The following is a 16,253-nucleotide window of genomic DNA, read 5'->3' on the forward strand; positions in this document are numbered from 1 at the left end:
GGATCCCCGACCTTCCAAAATCACACACATCCATGATTTGCATCACTAAGAATTCTGAAGCACTAACCATTATAACAGAAAACAGATCTGAAACATACTGTGGAGTAAACAAAAAACTCAGCAAGCCAGAACAGGCATTAGTTGGGGTCCTTTATCTGATCCTCTCAAAGGTCTGTTTACTCTTAGTCTTGATTAGTCAATAAAATTCTTAATTCAGCAAATGAGTTTTGGCCTGGCACAAGTTGCCTGTGTTATTCAAGGATTTCTGCATATGCTGAGGAAAAACAAACAGGTTCCTTGTTGTCTCATACTGAATATGGTTATATATGCATGGGATATATAAAATGAGAGGGGGAAAAGCTGTGCCCATGGGAAAGAAAAATATACATTGGAGGAGCAAGTATATCACACTCCAAGCAAGACTGTTTTTTTTTCTCTGCTCAGGATTTACTAGGTGTCCAAGCAGAAGATTAGATTCCCATGACCATGCCAAGCTGTGGTTGGCCACCATCCCACTCTTCTGACCAATGATTTGCAACATTTTGATTTAAAGAGGCATGCTTGTTTTCCAAATGGAGAAGGAGTTTGATGATTTTCTTGCACTCTTTGGAGAAGGTTATATCAGCTTAAAGCAGATTATTGGTTAGGGTGGGAGGAGAGTTGGGTTTTCAGGCTGAGACCTTGAATGCCAAGTTGTAACCCCCGACCAAAGGATTGTACAGTAGAAACAACTGCACGGCATTAACTACATAGCAGTGGCTCATACAGGAGCAACAATAATAAAGGAAGGATTTATGGAGATGTTGGGGCATTTCATTTTGGTTTTACTATGAGGCAGCAGGATGAGGGAATCCTCCAGGAGACCCCAAAAGTTCCCTCTGAAACAGAAGTGAGTTGTAAGTCAAGGATCTGATCCTGCAAAAGTAGTAGTGGTGACTTGAACAGGAGTTCAGTGAGAATACTTGTGGGAGAAAGGCACGCAGGGTCAGGCCCCAGAGAACTGAAAACAAAGCATCAACTCAACAGGAGTGAGTTGTGTTTAGTATAATTGGTCCTGCCAAAGAGCTGATGCCATTCAACGGTCCAAGATAAGGGAGATGATGACTGTTAGGGCCAGGGCAGTGACTCAATGATTAAGGACCAGATTTTGCCACCGGCTCTATGTGGGTAGGAATCTTAAACTCACATGGAGCCCCATTGGTCAGAATGAGGCTCAGAATAGATGCAGGGTCCACTCATTTAGATCCAATTGCAGGATCTGGCCCTAAAACGATAAAGCACTTTCTATTTTAAGCCCAATTTTGACTCCTCTTCCAGACATTCATGCACTCACATAATGCAAGAGGAATGGGGGGCATGGGTTTTTTTTTCTTTCTTTTTTTAGAGTTTGTGGTTAATCAGAGTTGCTATTTTCAAATTATGGGTCTTGGAAAAAATGCTGGGTTTAGGGGTTTTAAATCATTATAAGCTGTTGTTCTTTTGGCTACTCAAATGCATCTCATCTTAAAGCCTTCAAAAGTGTTTTACAAGTATCTATCTATCTATCTATCTATCTATCTATCTATCTATCTATCTATCTATCTATCTAAAATACCTCTAGCAAAAGCCAGCTATTGAGCTAAAGAAAATGGTATCTGATTCATGTGTGCGCAGTGGCATTTTATCGATGCTACAACTACCATAAAAAGCTAAACAAGCAGACATACTGATGGTTAACTCCGGCTTATGGGCCTGATTCTGATCTCATGTCTGTTTCATTGCTATTAGTGGACTTCCTCCTGATTTGCATTGGTGTAAGCAAGAGGCAAATCAAGCCTTCCATGTCTAGCTTGCCTACAAAATCACAACAGCAATCCTGACCTGCATATAATTTCAAATTTTGTATGACTCATGTAAACTGTCTCTTTGCAGCTCCTCAGGGCTCAACATGCTGTGTACCTTGAACGTGTAATATTTCTAGCCTTGCTTCATTACTGTCATGTACAAAATGGCCTTATTTTTCTCTGCTTTACTGAAAAATAACTGAAAATGAATGCTGGGGGTGGAGAAGAGAAGAGGAAGAAAAATCTTATGTTTTTCTTTTTTGGAGTCCCTAATTCTGGAGATATTTTGCAATTTTCACACAGACCTTAATCATTTTAAATACCCTCTGGCAGGGCCTATAAAGGCTGTAGCTCCAACACGGCATTTACAATTCAGGTACCAATGCTACCTCTCTGGCCTTTTCTGAGCATCTCACCCCAATGGTTGAGGCATGATCCCCCAAAGCAGTTCCAACCTGGTTGTAGTAGCAGTAACCCACAACTACTACTAGCAGCACCTACACCAGATCAAAGTGTGATGTGTCACCCTGTACCACCCAAAACCATGTACATCCCATCTTTCTCACCTGGCATCTCCCTGTATTTGATGCAGAAGAGTAGTCTGTGTGTGTGTGTGTGTGGAGTTTATATTAACATACAGTACAAGACCAGAGTGGTGTAATTCATATATCCAATAGCAAAGCAGGGGAAGGCAGAGTTAAAGCTGATGTAGGCACCATAAGTATAAATTTTCCCATTAAGTTGCACCAAATGAATATATCATTTCTGAAAACCTGGATTCTGGAACTTGGGGGAAGATTAGTGATGTGCAAGCCTCTTTTTCACTCCTCCCTGACCCCTACTCTAGCAGCAAGGTTTGGAATCTGCAGTGTTTTCAGAATGGCAGCAGGAAGGGAGGATTGGAAACTGCTCTGTACATGGACACAGATATAAATTAGGCTCTATATTCATAGCTCCCTACATTCAGGATCATTCCCAGTCCCTCCACCCCAAAACTGGGGGGGGGCACTTTTGTGTGTTTGTAACACATCACTTACCTCCTCAAAATATAATCAAAGGGATGCAGTTAATTGTTTTTTTTTCCTAGTAAAAATGCTGACTTTCCATGGCTCATTTTGAAGATGCAATTGGCTTCTCTTACTTCCATCATGTGCTTTCACATCTCTTCCCGTTTTTCAGAAACTAGCTACCACCCTGCCCTGCTGTTGCCAGGGCCGGCTCTAACTTTTTTGCTGCCCCAAGCAAAAAAAAAGAGCGCTGTCCCCCGCCCCGCGCCGCCCCGCCGAAACACCCCCCCCAGCGCCGCACCGCCAAAACACCCCCCTGAGTGCCGGGCCGCCGAAACACTCCCCCCAGCGCCATGCCACGCTGCCGAAACACAAACAACACCCCCCCCCGAGCACCGCCCGGCCAAAACAAAAACAACAACAACAAAAAACCCAGAGCGCCCCCCGCCACCCCAAGATTGGCTGCCCCTTACAAGGTGCTGTCCCAAGCACGTGCTTGGTCGGCTGGTGCCTGGAGCCGGCCCTGGCTGTTGCACAACAACCTTCAGTCTATTTACCGGTTCGAAAGGAAATCCCATGTCACAACCCTTAGGAGCACAAGGAATAATGTCCGGAATTCCTTTATCTGTGACTCGGGTTGGCTCACAAGCCCTTTCCCGTCTCCTAAGTGTACACAAATGTATTCTTTTCCTTTTGTTAAAGCAACAGTCCCTGCTTTTAATGATGGTTCTTTTTTTTAAAAGTCCTGCCTTGGCAGGATTCAAGAACAAATGTTTTCTGCTCTTCAGGCCCTTTTGTTGTTCAAGGTGAAGAGTAACAATGAAGAATAAGGAAAAATGAATCACTGGTCTTTGCCCTTCATAGTAAATTTGACCTCCACTGTTTTAAAAAGTACCTAAAATTGGTTTTCTAAACTAATCAAGGAAACACGCTGATGAGTCTTGCGCGCTGATTGCTCTTCATAGTGATTTTGGTTGAAGTGATCAACCTCAGAAATGTGTATTTGGGTATTGATTTTTTTTGTTTTACTCTAAACCTTTAGGCTTCTGCAGATGCTTTCACTCCAGTTTTTTGCTTCTTGAAGAGCCGTACTTGTCACTTGCAAGGGACTGCACATAATTTGCACCATGATTGCATGTGAGCTGGTTGAAATGGCTCTCGTTTTCAACAGAGGTGTACCGCTCTACAAGGACCAGCATGCAGTGTTCCATTTTGAGACAAGTGTTTGATGGTAAGGGTCAGATGCTGCATATAGTGTAAGTGGGCATTGTCCAAGCGTATCCCACCACACATGGAGCATGCTGTCAATGCCCTACAATCCTGACCTGCAAGAACCTGGCTACCTAAGTCCTAGCACTTTCCTGAAGTGACAGTGCTGATCTTTCCCAATAGTGTAGTGGTTAGGGGGTCTTCTGATCAGCATTGTCCTGTAGGACACCTAGCTTCCTAGGTTGGCTGCAGCTTCTTGTTTCCTAAGCTAGCTGAGGTGTGGGGTGCTGGAGCGTGTTCTGGCCTTGAGGGGGAAGAGAAAGCACGAGGACAATCAACACTCAACATCAGCCTTTCCTGAGATTAGGGAGAGAAAAATGGCCATCTCTCCTTCCAGGCTAGAAGGACCATCCCTTTGATTATATTTATATTATATTTTATATTATATAATCCCTTTGATTATATTTTGAGGAGGTAACTGATGTGTTACAAACACACAGAAGTGCCCCTTCCCCCCAGTTTTGGCTGCAATCTGGGATATAAAATGGGGGAATCTAAATTAGGAAACTATTGGGAGCAAGCAAGTTGCAACAGAAGTGCTGGCATTAAAACCTGTGATGGCGGGGTGGGGGTGGGAGAAAGAATCCGTCTAATAAAAGAAACAACATACCATATACTTCCAAAAATAAATGATCAGAATGTCATAGAAATGTTCTAAACATTGGCAGCGCTGGCAGACACTGCGGCTGACCTGTTGCTGTGTTCACTAGGAACAGCACTTTTTTTGCAGTTCATTTTAAAGAAAGTATTTAAGATCCTTCACTTTTCAAGCATTTATGTGCAAAAATACAGGTTTGCCAGCACACACATCCTAGAGGAATCTCCTTTTCTTGCCATATGATGCAGTGGCACCCTTGGCTCTTCTCCTTGACTAGTGATGACACAAGTATAAGAGCCTTGCTGCAGTAGGAATAGCTCAGCAGCTGGAATTTACTGGCCCTTTTATTTATCCTCTGGCTGCTCACAGGCAGAGCCAGATATGCTGTCCCTGATTCATGCACATCACTGCTGATGTCCCTCATCAGGCTCAACCCTGTGCTGAATCCAGGAATCAAGCATTATTTAGCAGCAGAAACACAGAACTAAATATTTAGGCAAGTCTGAGTTGGACAAGGGCTCTACCCCCTCCCCCTGCTCCCTTCAAACCAAAATATGGGTAACAGCTCGGAGTGCACTCATACCAAAGTCTTGCTTGCGTGCCGGACATTGGGTGTGCTCACTGCACATGGAGCCCAGACACAGCCATTTAAAAAGCCTCCAAGTCAGAGAATTCTATTGCAAGAAATTACATATTAGTCACTGGGGCCAAAGCAGTGACGTGGTGTTGCATGGATCAGTCCTGGTGCTGGACTGTGGCACCAAATTATCCCACTGGTCCATTTTTCATTCTGTCTGTTTAATGCATGAAAGAGGTGTAGGCCTGTCTGGATAGCAAAGGGGTGCACAGCTACCACAGACCCTGAGAGTTGAGGAATTAGTTACACGGCTTGCCTCACTTCCTGTTGGACATTCTAGCAGAGACACCAATTCACCTTAGCCGTCATTTTCCCCCAGTCCTCAGTTGTTGTGCCCATGAACCATGTATAAAGCAAATGTTTGAGTCTTGCCATCAATGGTGCGGGGGCTGGGGATGGGGAGGGAGGGAGGGAAGCATGTGCGTGTTTCTTTCCACCTCCACATAAGCTCAATGAGACTCTCCATTCACAGAGCTAGTTCTCCTATGTCAGCCATGTGAACAATTCTAGCACGCTCTTATCAGCATCTCCCCAAGGATCTGGAAAATGGCATTTCTCTGTCCTGCTGGGACCCTCCACACACAGATATCTGCCACACTCTGGTATGCCTGCACCAAGGAACGTTTGTTAGTCATGTTGCCATGCCCACCACAAGCGCAGCCCCCTGTCAGAGCAGGATAACAATTAAAACATCATTCTGAAAGAATGAACTGGAATTGCTTGAACTGTAAAGGAAGTTCAGGGTGAATTAGGCTCAAGTGATAGGGAAGGACTGGGTGGTTCTTCTTTTATCTAAGCCATTTCTCTCACCCTGAGTCAATATATATTAATACAGCTCATATGCCATTTATGGTACACGGACTGTACCACTTACCACTGGCAAATGCAACGGCTTCACTGAAAGCTTTGCACACCATCGGGTGGGTTGCAGAGAGATGGGTCGGAGCTGCAATATTTGGACCCTGATTTCAGACTCCCCCGCCCTCCTCCAAGTGCAGAGATTTTCAGGTTTGGGAATTTGGTTTGGCCCTAAGCAGCCCATTCACAAAGTTAAAATCCACACCAGAACTCCCTCAAAGTGCTGGCGTGTTCTTATTGAGATTTTGCCTTTTAAATTATGGAAAGGGCACAAGCCATGACATTCAAACACTGTTCAGCTTCTTAACACCTGAAGTGTGTGGGTGTGAAGGGCTGGGGTCTTGTTTAGGGTTGAAACTTTACTCCCAAACGTTGTTAATTTGAAGAAACATGCCTGGGCTCAGACACATCTGTGTGCAATGTGGATACCTAATTAACGTTTGCAGTTACAGTGAATGCATTTGTACTTGACCAGTTAGACATTTAACTGGTCATGTACACACACAATTACCAAGGCTGTGCACACAGCCATGGACATCGTTTACACATATTTTGCAGGCACAATTCTGAAAACTTGGGGGTCACAGCGCACATAGAGAATTGGCTCTTACCTGGCCTGCTAGTAAAGCTCCCTCCACCACTACTTGTTTGCTGACATCCCAGATCACCACCGTTCCCAAACACAGGAAACCCAACACCACCAAAGGCCTAATCCCCCTCTCCCTTACACAAATGTAGCATCATTGATTTCAGTGGAGTTACTCCTAATTGACACCAGTGTGAGATCAGAATTAGGTCCCAGTGTAGATTCAATCCAGATTTATGATAGAAAGATACAGGCTCCCATTAGCTGTAAGGAATCCCATATGCTTCTGCCCACTAAGCAAGGTATACCCAACTCTTTGTACTGTATGAGAGTTGCAACAGTTTGAGAAGCCTGGTTCTGAGAGGAGAAAGGCCCATTACAAAATGGGACCCCCAAAGGGTACTTTTACAGACACTGTAAAGAAATACATGTCTGAGAATATTGCAAAGCAATGACTCTGCTGTGCTACTAAACCTAGTAGAGAGTTCTTCCAGGAAAAGCATCACAATTTGAACAGGTCAACATTTCTGGCGTGCAAGATCATTACAGGAAACGCTGATTTCTGAGGCTGCTACTAAAGAGAGTTTAAAACCTGGCAATGCTCATATTATTTAAAACGTTGGCAAGTACCAGAAATACCTATCACAAAGTAACCGAAGCCCTGGCCAGCGGGGGTTCAGAAATACCTTCCCTTTTTTTGTTATCCTGCCATTCTCCGATGCTGAAAGGGGTCACAGCAGGCTGCTATTCCCAGCAGAAGTGTCGCTGTGTTGAAAAGTGGAATTTTTCAGGAATTTTTCATTAACGTTGGCTCCGGCAGATAAAATAGTGAATGTGCCAAAGACAACAAGCTTGGGAATATGGCACTCCTGAGCACAAAGATACTGAACCCATAGCGTGGTCCAATGAGCAGAATGATAGCCCTGAAAAGTGATAATGCCCAACTAATTTTTAAATATGTAGCTGCTGTCCTCTTAATTAAATGCCAGGCGAGACTGTTCCAGGGAAAACTCATTTATGTTAGCTCCCTTTCAAGTGAGTGAAACTGCTCAGTAAGGGATTAAGTACATGAAATTCTTAGTCTGGCTGCAAAGATCAACTTTCTACACTTCCAAATAATTTGTTTTTTTTAGTCTGTAAAAGGTGCCAGATTATCAGCCCTGGAAAGCAAAGCCAAATTTGTCCAAAACCCTGGCATAATACAGAGTTCACTGGGCCAAACTTGCTCCACCAACGTACCTCCGACCTGCTCTAAGGGTGAGAGAGGAATTTGTCATCCATAATCCAGTCAGTCCTCAGCCTCTCAGATGAGACTTTTTTGAGCGGGCCATATAGGGTAGTAATTCTGTGATGTGGACACCTGTCAGCTGGGGATGAGGTGCACCAACATACCTGCTATGTTACGTAACCCTTTGGAGACCAACATCCTCATAAACATGTGTCTGACTGGCCCCAGCATTTCAAGCACGAATAATCCTTCACATAGACAGAAGTGTCACAAATTGGCTAGTCCTATGTCTACACTAGAGACCTTACAACGGCACAGCTCTAGCAATGCAGCTGTCCCTCGGTAAGATCTCCAGTGTAGCCGCTCTATGCCGAAGGGAGAGAGCTCTCCCCACAGCATTATTAAGCCACCCCCAACAAGCGGCGATAGATATGATGGCGGGAGAGCATCTCCCACCAACATAGCACTGTCCACCGGCGCGTCTGTTGGTGCAACTTATGTCGGTCGGTGGGGTGTTTTTTTCACACCCCTGAGCGACATATGTTTTACTGACAAAAGTGCTACTGTAGACATAGTAAAAGCGAGAGCTGTTTGACCCCCAGTACATGCATGGGTTTATTATTATTATTTTTTTTGTTGGTTTGTAGATCTATGTGTGCTATGTATCTATTCCTGTGTTGAAGTATCTATGTACATATGCTGAGTTCACTATGTGAATGGTGCTCTAGTATCCCACGTTCTCAAAGTCAGAGGGTCTTTTGTGGAAACTGACACCTAAAATTATATGTCAGCTCTCAATTTATTTTTGGGCAGGTGCTGTTGTCAGATGAGAATGCATGAAACTGAGAAAACATAATTCTAATAGGACAACAATAATAATACTTGGCACGTCTTCCATCCGAGGATCTGCCACAAAGTGCTTTACAGACATCAAGGGATTTAACCTCATAACATGTTTGTGACGTTGCTAAGTAATCTCTGTTATACATAGTAGGAAACTGAGGCACAAATAAGGAAGTCTCTTACCCAAGGTCATACAGGAAGTCTGCAACAGAGCCAGGAATTAGGACCCAGGTAACTTAGCTCCCAATCTTATATCTCAATCACAAGATCCTCCTTGGAAAGACTGCCTTCAATTGCAGTGGAAGTCGGACTGAGCTCACTGTGTGCCCCTACACAAGGAAAGGCATGTTCCTAGTTTGTAACCTCAAACTGTGCAATTACACAGAGCAAGGGAGAGGTTAACAAATGAAGACAAATGGAGATCAATGTTTCTTAGCTCTCTTATAGAGTGATGTTCCAATTGCAATTCATCCCTTCCAAAAACGCAGGAGGATGCAGAGAGCATTCTCTTTTTGCTTCCTCAGCTGTGGTAAATAAAATATTTCTTTATAAACTTGTTGCACAGGCTGACAGCAATAAGGTTATTTGTGCTGGGACTAATGGGTAAGAAAGCATGCAGGCTGTGGAGGTGTGAGAGACCAGGCCATCAGCTGAGTTCAACGTAGGAACTTGATTTCAGTGACAGCAAGAACAAGTTGATCGCACTTCAGCATCATATGATAGCTCTTCAAGAAGCATCTCAGATGCTGGCATACCTGGGGGATGATTAGAACAGTTATCAAACTGGAGTCCTTTAGCTGCAGCAGATACTAAAGGAACCCATTAGAGGGAGCAGGAAATTAGCTCTGAGAATTTCCTGTGCTTGCAGACACACTTGACATAAAACTAAGAGTCTTTTTGGAACAAATTCACAAATGAAGTGACACCTTTCGTTTATTTATTTATTATTATTATTTTGAGGGCCGGGGAGGTTTGCCCTGTTGAATGCACAATGATCATTGTCCCCCCAGAGAAATTAGCAAATTGCATTGGAGAACTAGGGACGGGGTTATATGTAAAAAATAGATGAAAGTAAATCTTCTGGGAATGTGACCGGGGGTGTTGATAGTGTGAACCGTGAGCATATACACAGCAGGCGATGCACATGGCATGCCCAGCGGCTTACCAGCCAGTAGGTGATGGGAGTGGTGAATGGACTATGTGGTGTTTTATAAGCTGGTGTCATGCGTTTTATAATCTGCAGAGAGCTGTTCTTTCCTAAATCTTTTTCATCTGCTTGGCTTCATTTCTATTCAAAGTCGCCTGTAGCACAACATACTAGATGCAAAAGAGCAATGGTCAAAACCAAGACATGTTCCAGCCTATTCAGAGGACTGGAGAGATGCTGATTTCTTACACATCAGGATAAACTTAATGCCTTTTTTTTAACTGCTGATGGAAGTGAGGAACTAGTTAAGGTCCTGTGATTTCCCCAGTCCCCGTAAGATCAGAGCACTTCACAGTCTTTAATGTATATCCTCCCAATACCCTACTGAGGTACCATCATCCCTGTTTTATAGAGAGGGAAATCTGGCACAGAGAGGCTGGGACTTGCTCAAGATCACACAGGGAGTCTTCAGCAGAGCAGGGAATGGAAGCCAGGTTTCCCAAGACCTTGTCTAATGCCCTAACCACTAGACCATCTTCCGCTCTACCGGTGCTAGCTCTGGTCAGGTACTGTGCTAACTTCCCTCATATAGTTTCACCAGTGCACTTCAGTCCTGACATGCAGCAGCCTCTGCTCTTCTCCTCCTGACCCTCCCACTCACACCATGATGTTCTGCAATGCACCTCCATCCTGGTGGGCCTCTCTTGAACAGAGCCTCCTTGTCAAGCAATATGTCCAGCAAGGGACTAGTCTGAGCACATCAAACTCGCTTCAGCTGTGAAGGACCAAGCCAGATTTCGACCCATGTACCCAAAGGTGTAAATGCCTCAAGCAACTGCACCATCCAATTCCAGAAGGTCAGTGACTAATTAGTTTGTATATAATAAAATTAGTCGAAGGAGTGCTCGGTTTCCTCTCGGGATGATTAACAGTGAGTAGGCTCACAGGAGAATGCTGTGGCTTTAGCGTTAGCTCTCTTTCTACTATTTAAATCAGAACAATACTGACCAAAAAGAAAAAGGCAGCCTTTCAAAAGCTAGCATTACCACCTACTCTCAAGGACATCAGTTCAACCCTGGTTACCTGACCTCAGCTGAGACACCAAGAACTCTGCACTAAATTGGCTATCAATTCTCTTGTCATATACTTTGCAGATAGAAGCGCTCCACTCAATTCTGCTGGGGACCAGGAGTCACCTTGATTGTGCTGTGCTCTACTACACCCCAGCACAGCACAATCAAAGTGACTCCTGGTCCCCAGCAGAACCTGAGGTTAGTGCTAAGATAGGAAGGAAGGTCCTTAGGGAGGCAAGATGATGGTCCTTAGGGAGGCAAGAAGTTCTGCATTCTACTCCTACCTCTTCTGTGACTTCCCTTCTAGCCATGGGCAAGTCTGTTGCTTAGAACAACGTTTTTGAAAGTGGCTAGTGATTTAGGATATCTCAAACAGGGCACCCAAGACCTGAGTCACCAAAAAAAAAAAAAATCACAGGCCACTTTTGGGCCTTCATTTCTGTGCCTCCATTTCCTCATCTGTAAAATGGACCTAGTGCCGTAAAGCCAGCAGCTCTTCCATGGCTTCTCAGTCTATGCCCAAATTTAAGGACTCCCTGTGTAGTGACACCAGGCAGCATTGACTATGTTAAAGAACCAGAGAGAACCACAAAGTTTGCATGTGTCCAGAAACCTCAATAACGATCCCTCTTTATATTCATTGCAGCCTAGTCCTGTCTCCCCTCTGCCATGAGAGAGACTGAACCTATCCCACAGGAAAATTGTGCGGTTTAATCCACAACATGCAAAGCAGTATTGTTGTTATGCTTTGGAGTGGGCAGGCATGCAGCATCATAGCACACATAAGGGACCAGTTACATTCAGCACATTCTTTTCTGAGAATGCTATTCCCCCATGGCTTGCAATCCAGCAGTCAAGATCTTCTTGTTTTCAAAAGCTCCTTCAGACTATGCAGGTTTTTTTTTTTAAATCACAAAATCTATTTTTGTCACTTTAAAAAAATACTCTGTGACACTGAACCTACAATTTACATCTGTTAACCTAGCTGTTCAATGTCGATAAATGCAAAGTAATACTCACTGGAAAACATAATCCCAACTATACATACAAAATGATGGGGTCTCAATTAGCTGTTACCACTCAAGAAAGAGATCTTGGAGTTGTCGTGGATAGTTCTCTGAAAACATCCGCTCAATGTGCAGCAGCAGTCAAAGAAGCAAACAGAATGTTAGGAACCATTAGGAAAGGGATAGATAAAAAGACAGAAAATATCATAATGCCACGGTATAAAGCCACGGTACGCCCACACCTTGAATACTGCATGCAGTTCTGGTCACCCCATTGCAAAAAGATATATTAGAATTGGGAAAGGTACAGAGAAGGGCAACAAAAATGATTAGGGGTATGGAACTGCTTCCATATGAGGAGAGATTAAAAAGACTGGGACTGTTCAGCTTGGAAAAGAGATGGCTAAGGGAAAATATGATAGAGGTCTATAACATTATGAATGGTGTGGAGAAAGTTAATAAAGAAGTGTTATTTACCCCCATTCAAATAATACACAAACCAGGGGTCACTCCATGAAATTAATAGGCAGCAGGTTTAAAATAAACAGAAGGAAGTACTTTTTCACACAATGCACAGTCAACCTGTGGAACTTGTTGCCAGGGAATTTTTTTGAAGGTTAAAACTATAACTGGGTTAAAAAAAGAATTAGATAAGTTCATGGAAGATAGGTCCATCAGTGGCTACCAGTCAAGATGGTCAGGGCTGCAACCCCATGATTTGGGTTTTACTAAGCCTCTGAATGCCAGATGCTTGGACTGGATGACAGGGGATGGATCCCTCAATAATTACCCTGTTCTGTTCATTCCCTTTGAAGCACCTGGCATTGGTCACTGTCAGAAGACAGGATACTGGGATAGATGGACCATTGGTCTGATCCAGTATGGCCATTCTTAACCTATCTGATCTCTTTTGAAAGTTGTATTTTATGTTCATATTTAATTAACATTAATATTTGTATTAATATTTGAACTTGCCTTTCCCATTTCATTGAGAACTACAAATAATTTCCATTTGTACTCAAGTAATTATGTATAACCAGTATAAACAAGGGACATTTTAGAATTTACTGATGTTCACTGTTTGTTGGTTCTTGTAAATGTATATATTTATAGTAAATCTAGAAAGCACAGTGTTTGTGCACAGGGATTATTTTGGATTTACTCACAATGATCAGCAGTCTGATACTTTTTTCTGGAAAAATGCTACTTGGTGTTGCAAAATCTAAGCTTACATTAAAAAAAAGTCTCTAGGGTTTATTATCGCAAAGAAAACTTCAGAAGTGTGAGCTAGCTATAAACTGGTGCCTACCCAAGCTTGCAGGTGTTACATGGTGCCCCTTGTTGGATCGTCAGCTTCTGAGACTGAACCTTGGACCTCTGGATCTAAACACCTAAAAAGCAAAGCTGCAAACCATGTTGTACCAGGCTCACCAACCTCTACCTGTGGTCCAGCCACCATTGGTTTGGAACAAAGCCACGCTGAGTGGGTGTGGCTTACACAGGAAGCCTGAAACAACACCTCTGCAAAGCAATAACTTCTTTATTCATCACAATGAAGTGTTAACTCTGAACCCTAATGCTGATGCTTTTAATGATGGCATTGTCAACTATTTCACTGCAGATCATAGCATGCAAGAAAGGAGAGGGACAATCATATTATGAAGATCTGCACGCGTCACAATGAGTTATCTCATTTTGGCATTTCAGGTGGGTGGGCTTGGTTTGTGAGCAAGGCTTGCTTTATAGGTGGGAATGGGAGATTACCAGTACTTCCCTCCCCTCCCCCCTCTCTGATTCTATCCCTATTTCTATATCACAGACATGGAGATCATTACTAGCACGTTTCGTACAGCACAGCCAGGAGTGGATTGACCAGTTCCACCACATGGGTGTGCATGTGTCACATCTCGAGTATTTGGGGAGGAGTATGCCCACTAATCTCCTTTCACCAAAAGTGTGTGGAAGCGGCAGCTCCAGAGACTCCCTAAGCCTGTAGTACGAACCACATACCCCTACCTTTGACCCCTACCTGGATTTCCCTAGTGCAGAACATCACTCACTGGACTATGGACTAAGGACCATATCTGGCCCTTCACTCAGGACAAAGGCTGGCACTCTGTTCTGATAGGGTCCGTGCTGTGCACTTTCTGGGACTGGCTCCACGGCTCATGACACTTGGTAGAGAGAGGGATCGACCAATGCTTTGTCCCCTATCAGCTAGCCTAGGAGATGCAGAGATGACAGCGCCTTTCCATCTGCATATATGTTCCTCTCTCCACTCTCTCTCAGAGCTGTGTATCTGGGCAGCAGAAATACTTCTCTACAAAGCAGAACAGCACCTGGTGGACACTTTGCAGAATTGCATTGGCAGTGTTACTGGTTACTACAGCACATCTCTGCGACGCGCCTTTCAGATTATTGAACTTCTCCTAGACAGTTCTATGAATGGATGGATTTGATCTACATTGATAAGAGTTTCATGCTGTTAACTGTATGCCTCATTTTTCTGACTTGTTTAGGTAATTCTAGTCAATCATTTCTCCAACAATGATCGGTCCTCATTGTACATCATTTCCCAAGCAATATGCTGCCTGCTGCTGAAAGACACTGTTATTTTATGAATGTAAATTGCCTTGAGATTAACATCTTTGGACCAGAATTCCCAATTCAAGTGGGCAGCGCAGACACCAACATGATAGATAGTAATCTCTCCCATCAGTGTCAAACCTGTATGGCTTAACAACAGACAGCAAATCAATGTATAATGTCAAAAAGAAGGGGATTTTTTAAAGCACGTTGAAAGTGTGATGCAGTGGCGAGGAATGTGCAGAGCAGTGCCATGCACTGAATCATAGAATATCAGAGCTGGAAGGGACCTCAGGAGGTCATCTAGTCCAACCCCCTGCTCAAAGCAGGACCAATCCCCAGACAGATTTTTGCCCCAGATCCCTAAATGGCCCCCTCAGGGATTGAACTCACAACCCTGGGTTTAGCAGGCCAATGCTCAAACCACTGAGCTATCCCTCCCCCTGAAAATGCACATGGATTTGGGCTGGTGCTACGCAAACATTTCCACATGCAAATCCAAACCAGCTCATTTTGAGTTTTTCCACCAGACCCAATCAGAGCGTGACATTTCCAGCCTTTTGCCCCAAGTTTTCTCAGTAGCACAGAACCATTTTTGCAACTGAAAACTCTGGATTATAGCCAGGTCCACCAACAGGGAGGGAGGCGGGGGACGGGGCCCTCGCCCGGGTAGGCCGCAGGGCTCCTAGGCACGTGCGGGGTGGTACCCATGGTGGCAAAGGTGGCATGTGGAAGCCCTGGCCGTGCCGGAAGAGTGCCCATTGACTGTTCTGCCCTGGGGCCCGGAATTGCTGTCGGCGGGCCTGATTATAACCAGAGAAAAGACCCCCTTTTCTCTTGCCGCATCCGCCCAGCAGAAACTCTCCAAGAGTTCCGAGCCTTCTGGACTCAGGCATGAGGGATGTTTAAAGCAACAACAACAACAAAAAGATGGCACACTTTCTTGGGACTATAAAGGGAGATTCTCTTTCCAAAGGGTGTTACCCTGCACTGAAAGGCTAGTTGGGATGTCCCAGCCCCTCTTTCTATCTGGCTGTGTTGTGTAAGACAAGTTTAGGTTTAGCCTGCTGGGTGGGGTTGGTGACCTGTGATATGCAGGAGGCCAGTCTAGTTGATCTAGTGGTCATTTCTTGCCTTAACCTCTATGACTATAAGTCTAGCTGGGGCAATAGCTTCTTCTGACATGTTGGATAGTACAACCAGGAGAGAGAGGCCAGTACTTATGGCTAATAGTAATAATAAATACTTTGCACAAACAACTCCAATAAGAATTAACTACAGCCCCCAGCAGGAGACAAAGTACGATCCACCCTCTTCATCTTATTTATTAAACATAGGTAACTGACCATGGAGTAAAAATAGTTCAAGCAGCTACATTTCAAGCAAATAAAGAACAAGAATATGAAAGATTAAGTGTAAAGGTTATTTTTAAAGTAGATCATCTCAGCACGTTTTATCCAAGGTATTAAAATCACACTTTATTATTACGGCTTGAAAACACACAGTTTTGTTTGATCAAAGGCTTCCTAACAGAATCTTACTGGTTTCAGGTCAAAGGACATGAGTTCCTATAGGTCACCCTAACTAAAGG

General features: G+C 44.0%; 1 protein-coding gene across 1 annotated transcript in view; it reads right to left on the reverse strand.

Moving 5' to 3' along the window:
* Positions 1 to 16,253, reverse strand: part of LOC112119274 (vascular endothelial growth factor receptor kdr-like) — a 179,295-nt gene that overhangs the window by 148,699 nt on the left and 14,343 nt on the right. The gene's annotated exons all lie outside the window — the stretch shown is intronic.

This window comes from Terrapene carolina, unplaced genomic scaffold (assembly GCF_002925995.2).
Source record: "Terrapene carolina triunguis isolate 2854851 unplaced genomic scaffold, T_m_triunguis-2.0 Scaffold131, whole genome shotgun sequence".
In the NCBI taxonomy this organism is placed as follows: domain Eukaryota; kingdom Metazoa; phylum Chordata; order Testudines; family Emydidae; genus Terrapene; species Terrapene triunguis.